The sequence below is a fragment of the Ambystoma mexicanum genome, chromosome 6q (genome assembly GCF_040938575.1).
Source record: "Ambystoma mexicanum isolate Mex_15411 chromosome 6q, UKY_AmexF1_1, whole genome shotgun sequence".
Taxonomy (NCBI): domain Eukaryota; kingdom Metazoa; phylum Chordata; class Amphibia; order Caudata; family Ambystomatidae; genus Ambystoma; species Ambystoma mexicanum.
Genome location: NC_090937.1, coordinates 988,612,893 through 988,626,706, shown reverse-complemented (window position 1 = coordinate 988,626,706; position 13,814 = coordinate 988,612,893). Strand labels below are relative to the sequence as shown.

The 13,814-nt window shown below is 45.3% G+C and overlaps 1 protein-coding gene across 2 annotated transcripts in view; it reads right to left on the bottom strand.

Moving 5' to 3' along the window:
- Positions 1-13,814, bottom strand: part of SNX25 (sorting nexin 25) — a 1,900,476-nt gene that overhangs the window by 1,496,871 nt on the left and 389,791 nt on the right. The gene's annotated exons all lie outside the window — the stretch shown is intronic.

The following is a 13,814-nucleotide window of genomic DNA, read 5'->3' as shown; positions in this document are numbered from 1 at the left end:
TCCAAATACGGATATACATGGATACCCTGCAGACGAAGATAGGCTGCAATCAACGACATCTTCGTGAAGACACGCAGCGCCGAGCTGAGGCCAAAAGGAAGCACACGAAACTGGAAGTGCTCCTCTCCCACAGAAAAACTGAGATATCTCCTGTGTGGATTCCAGATCAGAATATGCATGTACGCATTCTGAGGGTCCACCACGCTGAGCCAATCGCCCATCTGCAAAGAGGACGAATCTGGCCGGGTGTAATCATCTTGAATTTCTCTTGGGGTAGGAAAAGATTGAACTGGGAAAGGTTTAGGGTTGTGCGCAGGCCAGCCTGGTTGGGTTTGGGCACCGTTAACTGCCAGGAGTAGAAGCCCTCCCATCATTCCCCGAGGGGAACGGTTCCACAGCTCTGAGGTTCAGCAGTTTCTGAACCTCGGCTATTAGGGAGGACGACCCTGACTGTTGGAAAGGAGGGTTCAAGGGTGAGGTAGGGGATAAGGGTAAGCAGACGTCCCCCCAAGTGACTGACAAGACCCACTGGTCCTCTGTGATGGTCTGCCACGCCTCCCAACGAGACGCAATGCGTCCTCCCACCGGGGTTTCATGCGAGCACGGAGAAACCTCATTTGGCAGGCTTTTCAGTGGTGTTACCACCTGAACCTGAGGAAGAAGCTGAGGAGTGGGAGAAAAACCGAGTCAGTTGCTGCATCCGGTGGTTATTACCCAAAGGGGTATCCGCTCTGCGGGATTTCCGATCTAGAAACCCTCTGAAGCCAGAGGAGGGCCGGCTTTGCGACAACGGTCTCTGGGTTCTAAAAGGAGTTTTAACCAGGACGGACAAGGACTTAGCTGTCTGGGTGCTGTCCTTCATTTTGGTCAGTTCCACATCCGTTGTGGAATGGAAAAACTCCTTACCATCAAACGGCAGGTCCAACACCTTCTCCTGCACCTCCTTTGAGAACTTGGTGGCATGTAACCACGCTTGTCGAGAGGTATCAACTCGCATCATAAGGCCCCGAGCCGAAGTGTCGACGTGATGAGCCGTGGCCTCCAGGAGATCCTGGGCCAAGAACCTGGCATTGGACAATCCTGCCTTAAAGTCCTCCAGCTTCTCGGCCGGAATGAATTCCTCGAACTCCGACAGACCTTTCCACATTTTCATATTCGCCCCCGCTAACACCAATTCTGCATTGTCCTGATGGAGCTGCAGGGCCGAGTTAGCAAAAACCTTCCTCCCGAGGGAGTCGAGGAGCTTGTCCTCTTTCCCCAGGACCTGAGTAGCCATCGTAAAAGAGGATGCTGCAGGCCTGGACTGTAAAGTGGCCGCAGCCACCACCGTGGAGGAGGGGGCGGACAAGATGCTAGGGCCACCTCTTCCGAAGAATGCAGCCTGTATCGCGCGTCAATTTTGTTACTGACGAAGAGTCCAGAGTGTGGCTTCTCCCAGACTCTACAGACCTCGGCCAGAACGTCCTTCTGCAAGAACAGGCCGGTACGCTCCGAAGGAGATAAGGTGAACGCCCCCGAAAGCACACCCTCCTGCAGAGCGGGTGACTCGGGCACTGGGACATCCAATAGACACATCATGTCCAGTACCCCGTCGTGGAAAGCTCGAATAGAGCAGGGCTACTCTTCGCTGTCCTGATCGCCCTGCGTATCATCCAACATGTCAGGGTCTTGCTGAGCTGTGTCGGGCACCGTCTTGCCCACCAGGGACAACGGGGGCAAGGGCAGAAGGGTTAGGGGAGGAACCGCAGGCAAAGGCGGCACCGGCAGAACCACTGGGAGCACAGGTGGAGCCGGAGGCGGGCATATTTCCCTAAAAAGACCCTTAAAATACTCCCTCATAGGGTCGATACGCATGAGCGTCTGAAACTTGGTGAAAAAAAGCGCTTTGGAGCTGGCAGAGGAGGCTTCTCATGAGGAAGAGAATTCCAGGGACGCAGAGGGGAGGGTTTGAAACAGGACCATCCCCAGAGGTGTCCACATAAATCAAGGGTGCCGAACCCACAGGCAGCAAGATGTTGTGTGGAATAGGCATCCTAGCGTTCCAATCGTAAACTGGCCGAAAAGGATGCGCACAAGGAATCTTATGTTCGGCCAAAGAACCAAACCCTACACCTGCGGCTGATGGTGTAGTTGTAGGGGAAGCGCCCACAATGGCCGCTGTGGTTGTGGCGGGAACGGCCGCCATTTTGCCATCACCTGAGGGGAACTGCGGCACAAGTGGAAGTGAAGCAGGGGTCCCCCCCCGATGGATCAGGGGTCTTCATTTTAGCCTTTACACAAGGAACATCGGCCGAGCCGGTACTATGCGGCCTGGAATGTTTCTGCGACATACCAATAGCCAAACTAGCCTTCACAGGAAGGATCTCGGCACTGCCGTAAAGGAGGAACTTCGATTCAAAAGCTCACCCCTTGCCCCCTCAACGGTTCTGGTGTCGCCACAAGAGCGGGACCGGTGAGAAAGACCTTTCACTGATAAAGCCTCCTCAGGCTTCTCAGAACTGTTGGTCACCTTAGCCTCTTTACGAGGGACCTCGGACCTGAGTCCGGTAGAAGCCGCTTCACAGCGGCCTCCGAACATATGCTCGATTTTACCAAGCCCAGCCGAGGCCTCGGGGCACACCCCGGTACTTGAGGGAAGCCGATAAGGAGGTCTTGGAGCAAGCTCCGGTACCCCACGACTCAGAAGAACTAGGTCTACACACAGCCCCCACAGGAGGGGCCTCAGATTGAAATCCGGTGTCCACAGGCCCCTTACGGAGACCCTCAGAGAAAACTCTGGTAAACTTATTAGGCCCAGAAGGCACCTCAGGGCAAGCCCTGGTGACAGAGCGATCAACGCTCCTCCCGGTCCGGGAAGACCCCGGGAAGGAGTGCTCTGAAAAGTAAACTACTCACCGGGCGTTTCTTCTTTTCGTCGATGAAGGATTGAAAGTGCGTAGGAGGAGTGAGGTGAAACACCTCCTCCCAGTGCTCTAACCGACGTTGAAGGGCCCGGACCGAAAGGGAATCACAATAGAAACAGGAGTCCCAACGGTGATCGGGACCCAAGCACTCTAAACAGAGAGGATGGGGGTCCGCCCTCGCGAAGCGCCGCTGACACAGTTACAATTTGGAAAATCTAGTGTAAACGACAGACTACTACGCAATTGCTAGCGAGAACCAGAGAGGAGGAAAAAAGGGAAGAAATTCTTCCGCAGATGCAAGTGCGTCCAGTCCCGAACGAGCAGAGAAAAGGACTGATGGGCGATGCGCCGGGCAGAGCTCAAATGGGGGGGGGGGGTTACGGCTGCGTGCCATTCCCTGCGTAGAAAGAGAGGAAGGACTAACATTTTTGCAACTCTTTTTGATGCTTTTACAAAGTGCTCCGGTCCCGTCCCACAGGACCTGAGGAATGTCCCATAAGTATGGAGGAAAGGGCACTGGACGTAGGAGTAATATTGTTTCCAGATAATCACTTTATGGTCAAAAGTCTTGTTCATTAAAGCATAAGTCTCTTCATATTGTGCCATAAACAAATTCACCAGGGATGGGGCATATTTTGCCCCCATGGCTACTGGACTCATTTGCATGTAGTAAGTAGCATTGAATATGAAAGCATTGTTCTCCAGAGAGAATTTGAGAAAGGATTTGAGCATATCAATATATAGGGAGTATGAATCAGAAAAACCTCTGTATGTATAATCAATTGCCCTAATGGCCAAAGAGTGATCAACAGAAGTGCATAAAGCAGTTGCATCTAATGTACCTAATAGCCATTCATCCTGCCAAACAAAGTCTACTAGGAATGATAGTACAAGAGCGCTGTCTCTTACGTAAGATGGCAATTGTAATGCTTGTTCTTTGATAACGTCAATATATTGGGACAAACCGTCTGTTGCCCAACCTACGCCACTAACTATTGGTCTCACTGGTGGAAGAACTTCAAAAGGTTTATGAATTTTAGGCAGGAAATAGAGTGTAGGCATGAACAGTTCTGAGTTATACAAAAAGTACTCTCATTGTCCGTCAAAAGCCCTAGTCTGTACCAACCTGTGATTAAAAGCTCCAAGTTTTGTACTATTTTCTTAGTTGGATTGGAAAGTAATTTGGTAGAACAACCCAGTGTTTCCAGATGTTTGAGGCCTATATTAATGTAGTCTATTATGTTCATCATGACCACATTGCCTCCTTTATCAGCTTCCTTTATAACCATGTTTGTGTCCATGTTTAAGTCAAGAAGAGCCTTTTGGCAAACTCTAGAGAGATTATGAATGTTATCCTTATTGTGTTTAGGCCTGTGATCTAACAAATAGATGAATATCTGTAATGGCCGCTTGGTGGAAACTATCCATTATGTTTTCAATTGCCATCTGCAGAGTAAATTTAGCTCTGAGTCTGAGTTCTGTCAAAATTAAGTTGCTAACCTGTATATCCAACTCAGAATGAAAGTCTGCTTTACTAATCAGAGTTGCCGATGTGAGAGACATCAAAACATGGGTATTCTCCATATCTTCTATAGTAAGTTCGCTCAAAGGTCTTGCCAGTGGTGTTGTAGTAAAGGTCTGAGGTTTATTAGCTAAAAACTTCTTTAGCTTAAGTTTTCTAATACATTTGAAAAGATCTATTTGAAAATCTGTGAAACTTGTGCCCTGTGTCGTGGCAAATGAAAGTCCTTTATTGAGAACATACTCTTCTTCAGCTGTCAGTTGTCATTCTAATAGATTATAAACTAGACTCGAATTGGTCATTTTGGTGGTTGTCTCCTTAGACTTGACCTTGTTACTCTGACCATGTTTCCAGAATTTCCGTCTGGATCAATGCCCCTCCTCCACCTGTGGTTGTGTTTGTCTTTGTCATAGATGATGTTAGTGGATCTTGAAAATGTACTTGTTTGGTAAAACCTCTGTGTGCCCCTTCTGTAATGTCCGATTTCCGCTAAAAAACCTTTTCTTATGGATGTTGGTATTCGTCAAAACATCTGCAAGTTCTGTTGAGGTGGTAGCCGATGTTTCTCCCCCAGACTCAAACATCCAAGCTGCCCTGTGAGGTATTGGGCATACTTGCATTTGATCTAGACCTATGACGGTCAAATGTAGGTTGAAATGTGTACACCCAATCGTCTTGATAATCACGTTCCTCACGGAAATATTTCCTGAACTTATGTATTTTAATTTCATCCTGATACAATTTCATAATATCATACATTTTATCATAGTTTTTAGTTTTAGTACTGTCTAAGCTATTCATTTCAGTGATCTCTTGCTTAAGCTTAGTAGTTGCTTTTCAGTTCTTACATTATGGACAAATGTCTTTACTAAACCATATTTAAACATGTGCGCTTGCAAGCTTTTAAAGTTTGAGCCTATGAATCTTGTCTTTTCACAATGTGCTTTTGTAACATGGATGTTTCTTTGCTTGTCTTTCTTTAACACTCAATGTTAATGGGGAAACCTTTTCTTTACTGTATACAAACAAAAAGGTGTCTATTAACCTCACTGTTGATTCTGTGCTCCTTCACTATTCAGGATCTATGGCAACCATTCAGCCCTACCTGTACAAGCCCGAATATTCAGAAGAGGAAATCCTTGAAAGAATAAAGTCGAGACGATGTGGAATCAGATGAAAGTCCTGAGGATCAATCACCGGAGCCTGAACCCAGTCGCACGGAAGACGTTTCCACCTGGTGTACCTGCCACCGTTGTGAGCTTATGCCTACTCTGGTGGAGAACTGCTGTTGCAGAGAAAACTCTGGCTTCTAGGCCCACATTGCCGAAGGAGACACACCACCGCTATGCACTACCGAGCTGCATGATTTCAGGGACGCCTGTCTTACAAGATCCATGCTGTGAACGATGATGGTCCTTATGCACGAACTTCGAGCTACAGTTTGCCCTTGTAATCCAAGTAACGAGTATGTTCACTCTATATATGGTGTGTATTTGACGACTGAAACAGCTAACATAATATGTTGTTCCTCTAGCTCAATAAAACTCTGAAGGATCACTGAAACCAAAGTGTTCATCATCTTTAGATTTATCGTCCGAACAATTACTTTACTTCCACTTGGAAGTATCTCCCAAACCGTTTTTGCTGGTGGGTGCGTTCACATTTCTAAATGATGCCTACATGAAATCCAAAGTACTGTCAGTACTTTGCACGAAAAGGTACTTTTTAAAGCATAACAAAACCATACATTTTACAAGGTAGTGGAAACAAAATAAATCCAATTAATGTGTTCATTCAAGTAAACAATGTCTGTATCTCTTACACAGTTGGTACAGACTTGGGGCATATCATGCTTTTACATAATGGATTCATGGGAGACTAGAATTTCGCGTTCAATGAGTAATACCTGCCTGTGTGGCTAGAGCCATTTGTGATGAATTCCCCAGTGACCACGGACAATACCGTGGATTTATACAAACAGTACCTCTAACCCAGCAGTATAATTTGTAGTTTCATTTCCATCCACCTTATCAAACTAAATAAAATAAAAAAATTATTAGTTAATCTGAACAGTTATACATTTTTTGTAAGTTCATAACACATCCAAACATCTAAGAGAATCGTAAAATATTGGTGTGCTTTAACAAGTTTACTGGCCTAAAGTGCTCCCTCATCCACATCCATCCCCCCTCCGCTATCAATGGCTGTTCGGACCTGTGGGCGTGCGCTCGCAATGGGGCTGGTAGGATGGAAACGCTCAAGGTGCTGAATGCCATGTACACCACAAAGGGTTCTTTCACATGTGCACCCATATCCACATGGCCACCCCAGACCCGGTGTCCCCAAAATACCCCCTTCCTTGAAATCAACATATGTCTGTGTCCTTTGACTGTGTTCCGGGCCTATTCTCACTTTTCTCACTTTCCCCCAGAGGCTCAATGTTACCCGAGCCCTGGTTTTCTCTAGGCTTGACTATTGCAATAGCCTCCTCCTGAATCTACCTTCTTCCACTCTGCGACCTCTCCAGCTAATCCAGAATAGAGCAGGGAGACTTATCCTTGGCCTTAAGCCTACGGACTGCATCTTTCCTGCCCTAATGCGTCTTCACTGGTTCCCCGGTTGCTGCACGGATGAAATTCAAATCCCTCTGCATCATCCACAAGGATGTCTGGGTCTAGGGACCCCGCTATCTTCAACTTTATCTCACTAAATATTCCCCCTCCAGACCTCTGGCACTAACTCTGTGTGTAAAGCACTTTGCTAAACAGAGGGCAGGAGGGTGATCCCTACTTTGGAACAGCCTCCCCCTCCCTCTATGCCTTGAGCAGACTTCCTTAAATTCCGGAAACTCCTCAAGACCTTCCTCTTTACCTCCTCCTTCCCATCTCCTCTCCTCTCCTAATCTCACAGTTGCTGTAATGCATTCTGGGGGCCCCTGACCTCCAACACCCAATTGCCCCAGCTTCTTTCTGCTCTCAGCACTTGCCTCAGCACTCCCTCCGCCTGGAGGCACGCACTTACACCCAACACAGCTCCTGGCCATGTAGCACTTACCTCACCATGCACTTCATCTGTTACTCGCTCACGAGTACGGACACTTGAGCACCTACCCCCTCTGCCCTTTTCTTTGCTGCACTTGCACGTTCTGAATTACTCACAAGGCGTAGTAGGTTCGTCCTTCTCCTTTTCCCTCCTCTGTATTCAATATGCATTGCTCCCTTGATTCCCTCCCTTTCCCTGTAGGCACTTTGAAACAGTATGTACTTGCTGTATAAGCACCTAATAAGCGACAAATAAATAAATAAATGACGGTTCACATCTGTGGGCCTGAGCTTGCAAGGTGCTGCACTCGTGGGTTTGAGGAGGTTAAACATTGTCATAGAGGACTGGTGGGTGTGAACGAACACATCAGACATTCACATCCCACTTCTATGATCCTTAATAAATAATGTGGCGGTTAACAAGAAAACATCTGTGAGACGGACAATGGATATCGCCAGCTCTGCACGTTTTACCTTGCTTGCTGAGTCAGCTCATCTGTTCTTCTAGGTAACAGTTAGTCATTTTTTACTATTGTTTTCTGTAGTGTCAACATTCTCTGCTAGGCCGCTTTCAATTGCTTTATACTCCATGTACACCCTATTCTCATTTTATTAAAAAAAGTGTACACCATTATGGAACGTCCTATGCATTCTTATCCCTGTAATTAGCACATAACATTACAGAGTATTGCTTCCAATGTAATCTTTTGTAGTGCATGTTTTCAATGGATTTATGCTTTAGGTGCAATTTCTTATATAGTCCATTTATGTTATTATCAGAGGAATATGATGTTTGATTTACTCACTGTGATACTTTAATAGTAATATAATCCAACAATGCTTCTTGTTATCATTTTGGGTTGCGCTAATAACAGCCATGCTAAAAGACAGAGTACAGTCCTGCATCTAAAAGATTTTAATTTAATTCAAAAATGGCTCTTGAGCTGCAGATTTCCAGTATCCGAAATTGAAAGCAGAGCCAAGGATGCCTTGGATGACGTGAGGGGCAATTGATTCCGCATCTGCAGCATCTTCTAAATTTCAGGAAACACTGACCCAGGTGAGTAGTTACCATTTTCTAAATTTGCCTGTATAATGTCATATAAATGGCCACTCAATATATTGAAATAGTCTGACCAGGTGAGATAATGAACGGTTTTCTGTTTTTGGGGAATATTTCCATTGATATTGTATTACACAAGTTTCCTTCATCACACAATATACTGTGGTTTGCACATTTTGAACTTTAGATTACTTTGTGTATCGCTACTTTAGAGATACTCAAATAGTCTAGTGCAATGGGAGCCTTTCCAAAAACACATTGACATTGCGTCTTTTTTAAAAATGACCATGTCTGTCCTTACGTAGACCACAGTGATGGAATTACAGACTGTTACAATGGAGGAAACCAAAGACACGTCCAGCATCCTAATGGTGAGGCCAAGCAACTTGCACGCAAAATGTTTTAAATAGTTTTTGATGTGATCTAAATCATAATACTATTGTCCATTTTCTAGTGAACAATGGTATGAATATATACATCGATAAAGGACCGTGATGCTGCATCGACCACTAATTCAGTCAACAGCAACCTCACTCACTTTTCAAGTATTGCAGCCATACAAAATGTTTTTTTCCAAGTTAAACTTAAAACATATTGATTATTGTTATGTATAAGATTAGCTTTTCATACAGACTGGCTACAAACTGGCTTGTTGGCTTCTTTGTCAATATCGACCATTTTTTACATGTAATTTGCTTTTGTTGATCTTGCATCTTTATTATTTACAATTACTGTTATATAGGCGCAGCCTGAAACTTCAACAGCGTGCTATTCTTCGACTACAACCAGTCTGGAGGATGAGGTATGAGAATTGATAGGTATTGATTTACACTAATAGTTATTGATTACTATCTTTTTTACATGTAAGATAATTATATTTTAGATAATTTGCAATACTGTCAGCAAATTACAAAGCATTAGATCAACAACCTTGATGTATTTATCGCAGAAACACATCAACAATGAAAGTAAACCTTCAGAAAATCAACTTTGTCACTGAATAACAGACACCTTCACTATATGAATGGTGTAGGTTTTTCGTTATAAACCTTTAGCTACTTAGCGAAAAATGGAATTGGTGAAACAAAATAACATTATAATGCATTAAAGGGGCCACAATTTAATCAGTATGTTTTGCAGGATGATCTCGCACAATCTCCCTGCAACATCTCTGAAAGTTATCAGGTACAGTTTTCAAATATGGCTTTTTAAAATGTTACATGTACAAGTGTTCGACTTTTTGTCCATGCAAATTTCAAATTTTTCATCAGACGATCAACCATATCTTTTTACATAGTAAAAAGTCTGTGTATTCTGACCAACTTGACCTATATGCTCTCTGGCGGAGCCCCCTGTAACATGAGGAGAGGCTTTGCTGGTCTGCATATTCTGACCAACTTGACCTACATGCTGACTGGCGTAGGGCTCTGTAACATGAGGATAGGCTTTGCTAGTCTGTGTATTCTTACCAACTTGACCTACATGCTCTCTAGCGTAGCCCCCTGCAACATGAGGAGAGGCTTTGGTAGTCTGCGTATTCTGACCAACTTGACCTACATGCTCTCTAGCGTAGCCTCCTGCAACATGAGGAGAGGCTTTGCTAGTCTGCGTATTTCGACCAACCTGACCTACATGCTCTCTGGCTTAGCCCCCTGTAACATGAGGAGAGGCTTTGCTAGTCTGCCTAAGCTTGCCAACTTGACCCATATGCTGCCTGATGTAGCCCCTTTTAACTTGAGGTGAGGCTTTCCCAGCCGGTATACACGCACTTTTTATTTATTTATGTCTGTAAGTGTATGTGCTTTCTTGAACATTTGTACCTTTTTTCTGTAACTAGCGCCTATATGCCTCAAAGCTTTGTGCACTGAAATAAATGCTAAATAAAATAAAAATATAAATAGTTTAACTGATATTGTTAAGTCAACAATCATTAAATCAACTTTCTCAAGATGTACTTTGTGAGATCAAATATTTTAACAATGTAATGTTTAACAATTTAATGAATGTTCTTTGAATTTGTTATGTACAAGGAGTATACTCCTGAATCGGTCAAAATTGAAGAGACATGGAAAAGAGGTATTAATAAAATGTAAAATATCAGTTATCATCCAATATTTAATATGTTTTAATGGCTTCCATAGTGACATTGTGTTATATGGGATACATTACTCACCGTAATCGTATTTCTGATGCTTGTATCTGCTTAGATTCACATGCTGTGCATAGGCCGACATCTAGTGGAAGCTGCAGAGTATGACAGTTTGTTTTTTGAAACTCAAAAATGGGCGTCGACACAGGGCGTGCCAGTAATATTATTCCTAGTGTGACGTCCACTGTACCCATGATCCTTCACGCGTGTAGGACCCTCAGATAGTATTTCTTCTGACATGAGGTAGCATGAGGAGTAGCATGAGTACAGATTATCCAAGCAGATAGATAGAAAGATAAGACTACAAGCATCCATGCGCCTTCTCTCAGAGGGGAGGGGTGGGTCGCATGTAATTCTAAGCAGATACAAGCATCAGAAATACGATTACGGTGAGTAATGTATCCCTTCTGAGGCTTGTGGAATCTGCTTAGATCACATGCTGTGCATAGATTAGCGAGCAGTGTTAGAAGGAGGTGGGATGTGAGAAGGGTCATGAGCAAATAAATGTCTTAGAACCGCTTGTCCCACTTGAGTATCTGTCTTGGAATGAGTGTCAATGCAGTAGTGCTGAGTAAAGGTGTGAATGGAGCTCGAGGTAGCTGCTTTGCAAATGGTGTCCAGGGGTACATTTGCAATGAAAGCCAGAGTGTCCCCAGTACCTCTAGTAGAGTGGGCTCTTGGCGTAAAAGGCAGTGTTTTATCTGAAAGGGAGGAGCACAGCTGGATACAATTGACTATTTTGAGATTGCGCCTTTAGAGATGCAATCTTCTCCTCTGCCTGTAGCTGCGGAGATGAACAGTTGGTCCCTTTTCCTCAGCGGCCTAGTCTTGTCCGCATAGTATAGGACCGCCCTTCGCACATCTAGAGTGTGCAGTTTCACCTCAGCAGAGCTTTGGGGTTCTTGGAAGAAAGCCGGAGGCTCAATGGACTGGTTCACGTGGAATTTAGAAATAAACCTAGGTGAGAACCTAGGGTGTGTTCTTAAAACCAGTTTATCTTTATGTACAGTAAAGAAAGGATCCTGCACTGACAGGGCCTGAATTTCACTGACCCTTCTTATGCATGTAATGGCTACTAAGAAGGCAGTTTTATAGGTCAGGTGTTTGAGACTGCTTTTATGCATGGGCTCGAAGAGGGGGCCCATGAGTTTAGCAAGCACCACATTAAGGTCCCATCCTGGTGGTGGGTTAGAAATTGGAGGGTGAAGTCTCTTTACCCCTTCCAAGAAGGCTTTAAGCACTGGTACCTTCCACCACGACACCTTGTTATGGGAGGTGGTGTATGCTGATAGAGCCGCCAGGTGTACCTTCAGTGAATTAAATACCAACCCTGTGTCCAGCAGGTGGAGCATGTAGGTGACTATAATTGAAGGAGTGCAATCAACAGGGTTGATTTGTTTATTCTGGCACAGGATAACACATCTTTTCCATTTGTCAAAGTAGTAGTGCCTCGTGTTTGGCTTCCTAGATTATTTTAGGATGTCCATACATCTCTGAGGTAGTTTGAGATGTCCAATCTCTATGACTTCAGGAGCCATGCTGCCAAGTTCATTGAGCTGGGTTGAGGATGCACTGTCTGACCTTGGTGCTGGGACAGTAGGTTGTACCAGCACGGGAGTCTGATGGGTTCGCACACCACTAGTCTGCATAAGTGTGGGAACGACAGTTGCCTCACCCACATGGGAGCAACTAGGATGAGCGTCATCGATTCCGTGTGCATCTCTTTGACCACCTTTCGAATGCGAGGGGTTGGTGGAAAAGCGTAAGCAAACATTCCTGACCAGTTCATCCACAGGGCGTTCCCCTTAGAGTCTGGCTGAGGGAACCTGGATGTGAATCCTGGGCATTGTCTGTTTTCGCTTCTGGCGAATAGGTCTGTAGTGAGGAAACCCCACTGTGAGAAGATGTCTTCTACGACTTCTCTGTGTAGGCACCATTCTTGTTCTTCTGGGAGGGGATCTCTGCTCAAAGTGTCCGCCAGTGAATTGAGATCCCCTGGAACATGTTGAGATGACAGGTAGATGTTCCGTCTGAGTGCCCATATCCACATTTTCTGGGCAAGCTTGGACAGATTTGGCGAACAAGTCCCTCCCTGTTTGTTTAGATAAAACATTGCTGTTGTGCTGGCTGTCAGGATCAGCACTGACAGGTTCAACAGGTGAGGCTCAAACACTTGAAGCGCTCCGAATACTGCCAGGAGCTCTAGCAGATTGATATGATTCTTGGCCACTGAGTGAGACCAGAGACCCTGAGCTGTGTGGTGAAGAAGGTGTGCTCCCCACCCTGACAGGGATGCGTCTGTTTTGACTACAGCCTGTACCTCGGGATCGTAAAAGGGTTTCCCCTTTGACAGGTTTTCTCTTGTCCACCAGTGAAGACTTTGTACAAGTGTTGGCGAAACGACCACTAGATCGTCCCACTGACCACTTGCCCGAGACCACTGTTTCACCAACCTTTCCTGCATGGGTCGCATGCGCAGGCGCACGGGGGGACCAGGTAAATACATGACGCCATCATGCCTAGCAAGCGCATCGCTTTGCGCACCCTTATCCGACGACCGGGCTGATGTAGAGGAATTTGCAGCAGTAGATTCCGAATTCTTTCCTCTGATGGAAAGGCCAACCCCTCTTGAGTGTTTAGGACAGCTCCTAGGAACTGTTTGGAGATGCTTGGCACCAAGCTTGACTTTTTCTCGTTTATGGAGAAACCCAATTCGAAGAGGAGGTTGATTGTTCTTTGAATGTTTGATCTGCAAATTACTGGGGTCTCCCCCGTGATGAGTCAGTCGTCCAGGTAAGGGTACACTGGGATTGCCTCCCTGCGTAGGTGTGCCGCAGCCACCACCAGTACCTTGGTGAATACCCTTGGAGCCGAGGCTATACCGAAGGGCAGCATCTTGAACTGGTAGTGCTGACTGTCCACCTTGAAGCGCAAGAATCTTCTGTGCGCTGGGAACATGGAAATATGAAAATAGGCATCTTTCATGTCCAATGTTGCCATATAATCCTCCTTTTTAGGAGGGGAATTACCTCTTGGAGAGTAGTCATGCAAAATTTTTGGGGCTTGACATACTTGTTTGCAGGGCGTAAGTCTAATACTGGGCGCATTGTCAAATCTTTTTTTGGCACAAGGAAGT